This window comes from Cryptotermes secundus, unplaced genomic scaffold, assembly GCF_002891405.2.
Source record: "Cryptotermes secundus unplaced genomic scaffold, Csec_1.0 scaffold1876, whole genome shotgun sequence".
Taxonomy (NCBI): Eukaryota; Metazoa; Arthropoda; class Insecta; order Blattodea; family Kalotermitidae; genus Cryptotermes; species Cryptotermes secundus.
In genome coordinates this window covers 447,171-453,999 of record NW_019739005.1, presented here as the reverse complement: position 1 = coordinate 453,999, position 6,829 = coordinate 447,171, and the positions used below count along the sequence as shown (strand labels likewise).

General features: G+C 37.2%; 1 long non-coding RNA gene across 5 annotated transcripts; it reads right to left on the bottom strand.

The window, feature by feature from the left end:
* Positions 1-437: 437 nt before the first annotated feature.
* LOC111871601 lies at positions 438-5,141 on the bottom strand. Of its 5 annotated transcripts, XR_002844064.2 has the most exons (6): positions 5,059-5,141; positions 4,867-4,945; positions 3,844-3,990; positions 2,637-2,718; positions 1,706-1,807; positions 1,177-1,193 (listed from the first exon to the last, which is right to left on the bottom strand). It is a non-coding gene; the product is annotated as an uncharacterized LOC111871601 (long non-coding RNA). The 5 variants fall into 5 exon arrangements; XR_004513785.1 differs by lacking the exon at positions 5,059-5,141 and having other exon boundaries at positions 4,867-5,048; XR_004513786.1 differs by lacking the exons at positions 4,867-4,945; positions 5,059-5,141 and adding an exon at positions 4,817-4,853.
* Between the last annotated feature and the right edge of the window lie 1,688 nt (positions 5,142-6,829).

The window sequence follows — 6,829 nt, the reverse complement described above, 5'->3', positions numbered from 1 at the left end:
CTATCATCATCAGCACAAATCTCCTTCACAACACTTTCCAGCTGGTCTGTAGGAACACGCCGACACTTGCTGCGAGAAGCCATGGTGAAACTGAATGAATGTGAAATATTTTTTGAACTTTTCCTTCTCGGAGGGTTCTGACAGTAATATAGACCCCCACAAAGTTTACAAGGGTTCTTTACAACCATGCACAAAAACTATCATATATATGTCTTTGGTTGATGAGAGCCAAGAGAGCAAATAAGGGAAGAGATTTTCAAAGCGTTAGAACACGCCAACGCCAGGGAACGGCTGGCATCGCCCTGGCATTAAAACATGCCCGCGCCAGTCAAAGAGTTAAGATGTACATTGATTTGTTAAAAGATCTAAAAACCAAATTGGTTCTAGTTGAAAACAAATATTGAACATTATTTTGTAAACAGATTAATTGTAATAATTGTTAGATGTTTTAACAAATCAATGTACATCTTAATATTAGTTAAAAGATATAGCATATGTATAACATGTAACAGTAGTTTTCATACGTGTTGATAATATCCTTCTGAAACATGTAAAGGATGAAAAATTAAAAACAACTTTTATCAATCACACTGGACAGTGGTTAAAACCTTATTTACAATTACTAGTGTGATGGACCAGGATGAACCAAGTTACTTTTATAACCCATTACAAATGTTTCAGTGATATATCAGTGGTGCTTTACAATGATTTGCAGTAGACTGTACACCTTCTGATTCTGTTGCTTGTATAATGTTACAGATTTTCATACTGGCCTACAATTGAACAAGGGTTTCTTTCTTTCCTTGGAAGGATACAAAATTGCTATTGCAATCAAGAAAGGCCAAATATAATTACTTCATGTCTGATTTAGCTTAGAGGCAGTTCATCTGGCTCAAGTCCTATAAGCAAGCAACTAATCACTAGAAATTGTACTTTTCAGCTTACAGGTGCCAACAGGTTACCTAAGGAAGCAGGAGAACCACTGTACACATTTGAATGTGACATGAACTCTGTGGCCTTCCTTCCAGTACACATAGGCACTGTCAGCAGCTGCAAGCTGTGTCTTATTTAAAAAATAGAGATGATATTCCAGACAGTAAGAAACAATAAAAACATAAGTCCACGATAAAGTTCAGAGTTGGTGCCAGCATATTTCATGAAGAATCTGCAGTTTTCTTTTTCAGATGGTTGCCCTGAAAAAGAAAGAAACAAAGAAAATGTAATAATGCTCATGTTAAACTTGAAGATCTCACAAAAACCTCACATGGTGGTTTTCTTTTTGAAAATAAAATTTCATATTCTGCATCAAAAACATAAATTTTTAGTAAAGCTTCACAGTACCAAGGAGGAAAGCCTTATTAATCAATCCATCATTAAAATGACACTTTATAGTATTATAGTATTATAACAAGACAAGTGACATGCTCAGAGAAAAACAAATATTTACTTTGCAGCAGTATAATCACCATATGACATTATCAACATTACTATATGGCTTCCCATCTACTCAGCCTTTGAGTTAAAGCTATGAATTACTGTTATTTGCACTGTCAAGATTAGACAAATTTTGAACTGAGTTCACTGGTTTCATCTAGTAATCTGTGTTCTTGTGTCTAAGTCTGTCAGTTAATGAATACAATTTCTTTTAATTAGAATTCGTTCTTTTCAGTGAATGCAGACAAAAAGCATATTCATGTTTGTTTACCGCCACTAAGGACCACGAATGGAGACTGCATTTCTTTCTGCTTCTGCTGCAAGAGGCTAAGCATTCCAAGTTGGTGTCTGTTGAGCTCATCTGTTTCATCAACTGGAAACAAAAAGAGAAGAATTAATCTCCTTCAGATGGTGCATAGTCTGTTTGCCCTTAAACATTCTGTAATATCCGCAGCTCCTGTCACTGATTATCCTAACAGCTGGCCAAATATTAAGTTAGTCTGCTATTTGAAGTCATCAATTTCCCCCAGTTTCCAAACCATGGTCTCTGTCTATGTCTGCTAGCCTAATTACAACTGAACAAATATGTTGTGTTTTATGAGAAGGCTCCATCTGACTTGCCGCAAAGTTGCCGTATTCAGTTCTGTTCAGAGACTGAAGCTACTGTGTATGTTTGTAGTCAGAAGAAAATGAACGCACAAAGAGTGTGGATGGATATCTATCTGCTATATGAAATTATGGACATGTAATGATCAGGCGTTTTAAAATTATAAATTATAAATGAAGAAACTGCTGTGCTTCCATATTGTGGTTGTTGGTCGTTACTGTGCGGTCCCTTCTGTGTGCATGTATAAACGAAGTGGCGGGTTGTTCTGTCTGCTCTGTTACACAGCATAACACAGCAGGCAGAACAGCCTGCCACTTCATACATTCATGCGCATAGAAGGGACCACACAATAATTACAAACATCAACAATATGGAAGCACAGCGGTTTCCTCATTTATAATTTATAAATTTAAAACACCTAATGATGACCCTAAAGTCAAAACATGTATTGAATAACTTTTAGTAAGTTATATAAAAGGACTTGCTGCACGTAAGACTGTGAAACCATCTGCCAGTAAATGAAGTGCAGGAGGGTGCTACAATACAGTACTAGTTACAAATAACAGCTCATGACCAGGTCTGGACTGATACTCACTCCTTCCTGTTCATTCTTCTTCATTCATTTCTCTGCTTTATTTCTGCCAGGTCTGTTTCCATGAAATTTATGAGACAGGTATCTGAAATTAGAAAGAGAGACAACATTAAAGTCACTGTATTTTAGGATCTTACAGAATGTGACCAAGATTCCAAATAACACGGAACATCCTTTCATCCTGAAGTTCCAGCCAGAAATAGGGGTATGATCCATATTTAGTTCAATCTGTTATTTTGTGTAATTATAAAAATATGTAACATTCTGTTTTTCAACACAACTTACTCATACAGCCAACAAACAGAAATGGGCATGCTACAGCCCATTAAAGTCGTAGGGATTGAAATGATTAACACAAAATATTTTAATAAAAGTACAATGGGACAGTAATAATTTTGAGGCATGTTTCTTCCTAATTCATGCAACCTATCTGCAAAATGAACCATTCTGCCACATTCTATGCCTACACAACAAACTGTATCAAGTACAAAGTATTTATTTACATGCTCAAATGTCACAATACGTTGGCTAGTTACAAACTGTCACATACAGAATGGGAGAAAATGAAGTCAAAACAACATGTATATATAAAAAATGTTCTACTGAAAGCATCTGAGGTGGAGACAATAATCTCCCCCCCCCCCCCGATAGGGTAATCATGATAGTGCTGGTCAGCAGAGAGACCTTAGAATTTAACATTGGGGGGGGGGGTAGCCTTTGTATTCCCAAAGCTTTACCTCTGTTAGATGTGAAGGCATCATATGTGAGCAGAAAAATCTGTACACAGATGCGAGTGGGGATCAAACTCAGAATCTTCTGAATGGGTATAACAGCTTATCCCAGGACCTTTTTCTTAAGGACCTACTTTAAGTTGCTCTAGTGTTGCTCCCAGCTCAGTCGCCATGTTAATATGGCTGCTGGTAGACAACTGAAAGAACATGTGAGTGGCACGATGACAATGCAGGGTTTCACATAAATCCATCAGTTGGTTCAGACATTATGGTGAGGACAGCACAGATGGATGATAAACACGGTGGTCCCATAATTTTGTCCGTTTCCACTGAAAAACTGCTTCCTTTTTGGAATTTTTTTCATAAAATGGCTATTACTGTGAGAACTTCTTTCCCCTGAAGTATGTACTACCACTGGACAGGCTACCCTCCACTGTGCGACATATCTTAAAAACAGATATGCTGTTAGCTGTGCTAACCTGAAAGTCTCCTTTGCATTAAGCACATGTCCGTTACCATCTGTGTAGTCGAGTTAAACATGTGGTCTGTAGCCCTCCTCCTCCTCCTCTTTGAAGTCTGAAGTTGGACCACTGTAGCGCTCGCGATGCCCAACCTTTTCATCATCTCTGAAAAAGTAAAGCAATGCTGTATATTAAATTCCCTAATTAGTCTTGCTTGCTTACTTCGTCTTGTCTTGACCATCGTGTAAACCTCCCTAATTTTGAACTTTGATCACAGATAATGCAATATTTGTACATTTTAAACTGGATTGATAGCTCAGTCAGTATAGCGACAGGAATAATTAATTTGTAGATTTTAATATTAATAATGTTATAGGATTGCCTACTGCCCTGTTCTGTATTTTTTTCTTACAGGAACAAGATCGAGGATACCAGGATATTTTTTGCCGGGATAGAAGGATCGGGTCTTGAGGCGTACAGCGGTGTCGTGTGTTAAACGATTATATTAGTTCTATTATTAGACTCATCATTGTATTATCTTAGTATATTATTGTATAATTATATTATTATTCTTATTTTTTATTGTAAAGTATTTGACTTGTCCTATATACTCGTAATCTATAATGATCCATGGATATGAAGTAAATAAATAAATATATCTCAAAGGCAAGACTTCATGCAGCTGTGACTGCCTCAGACTGTCTAGACAAATAATGTGTAGATTCTGCTTGTTTGTAAATGTTATGTCACCCATATCTCAGGCAAAGCACACAATAAAATATTCTTCTTTGAAGAATGACAACTTGGATAATAATACAACCATGCCAAAATTCCTGCAGTAAACCTACTAACCTCTCATAATTACCACCACTGGGTATATCGTAGTTAGTGGGTTTGTAATTTCGTTCTTGATATTATGGTATCCTTGTTTTATTGAAATTAGAGAGGATTGTGAGTTTCACAGCTCATGTAGTTGCCCGGAAGAGATTACCTGATGCAATATTTGAAGAGTAAACGTTGCGAATATATTCAGAGACTTACACAGTGAGAAGATCCACAATACGTAATCAAATCATCGCTTGTAGCACAACTATGGAATCGTCTGAAAAAGTTTCTCTTTCTGTAACAAATTAGATTTTTTAGAATTACGTTCACGATAAGTTTTGGCTTCCTTTTTAATATGATTAAAATAAATGTGGAATGAACTGCGTTCAGATATATATATATATATACCGTATGCATTTTCTCGCTGCTAAATGTTGTATCTGGTGGTGAATGACGCGGCGGCCACGAGATGGCATTCAAACCTTGCTTCAGAAATGACACGAGGGACCGGGAAAAGGTCTGTTGTGAACGTTGTGAAGCAGGATAATAGGATATCGTAGGAGGTATTTTGGTGCTCCAATTGATTTTGATTCAGAAATTTTTCATATTAGCTGCAAGGAACCGGAACTAAATACGAAGTCATAATAGCGACTTTATTCGCACCTGTTCATTGAATGTCGTCAACAAATAAGGATACCTTATCAAGAATGAATGCATATGAAGCCTAAATAGGAATTACAAACTCACTAACTACAATATAGACAGTAATTAAAAAAAACCAATTTTATATTACTTAAGCCATCCGGGTTAATGAGATCGAAATTTAAAGTAATCTCGCTATTTTAGCTAAAAATTAGAATTCAAAAGTATTTCCCCATTTTAATCGTGATATTTATTACACTAGCTTTATGAGCAATGCTCTTTCCTTTTATTAAGTAACTCTTTTGATTAAGTTGGTTCCTGTTATTTCAGAATTACCTACCAGAGTGCACTACTATCGATGCCTTGGGGGGGCGTTGGATGTTGCTAATAGTTACGCACCCTGCCACCAGATGGCACTACATAACAATTCCGGTGGGTGGGGTGATGCATAGTGTTTTAACTTAGAGAGGATTGTGAATTTCACAGCTAATGTAGGTGACCGGAAGATATTGGCTGATGCAATATTTGGAGAGCAAACATAACGAATATATTGAAAGACTTATACAGTCAGAAGATCCAGAATACGTAATGAAATCATCGCTCGAAGCACAAATATTGCATCGTCTGAAAAGTCTCTCTTCCTGTAACAAATTACGTTCACGACAAGTTTTGGCTTCCTTTTTTATTAATAAAATAAAAGTGGAAACAATTGCGTTGAGACGAACATTTCTATCGTATATTTTTTTCATATTTAATATTGGTACTGACGCTGATCATTCTGAGCCCTTATTTATTTGGATGATTACAGATGAACGTGAAATTTATTTCTAATTAATTCTCGGTAATTTAAATTTCAAAAGTCTTATGTTTCGGTATTACTGGAAATGTATCGTGATCTATAATATCGTATTTCATCGTCTGGGACGTGCAATACGGTGTTTACGTTGAAAATTTCAGATTCCGGCAGAAACAAGAAGTCCGGAATTATAACATTTACGATAAGTCATAAATTTAGCTCGGGTACAAGGAACCGGACGCGACTAAAAGGACAGGTCAGAGCTTGTTGCAATTGCCTGTGAATGAGGGCCAGCATGATTGGGTTGCCTCGTTCAAGCTTCCCACGGAAGATGGGATGAAATGTATATGAAAACACCATCTTTCGAATTCCCGGGGTGGGGGTGCAAGCCATTCCACAAAAGGAGAGACTTTCACAATATTCCGAACTGAACGGACGTGACCTTTGCACGCTCCGAGACATAGCTTGCCGATAGTAACGCGGTAACGTAAAGCTAAGAATACATTATTTTAACAGTGTGGTGAATTAGCAGGTGAATAAACGTCAATTGGCTCAACTCTCAGAAAAACGCTTTCTTCGGCATCGCTACCATGAGACTCATGCAAACCGACCCAGCTAGTTTCCCGTACCTATACCTATCTTCCTTAGTTTTATCTGTGAGAACAACTTGCAGTGGCCATCATACACTGTCCTAAGGTAGAAACAGGTGTAGCAGGGATAACACCATTCCGACTGCGCCGA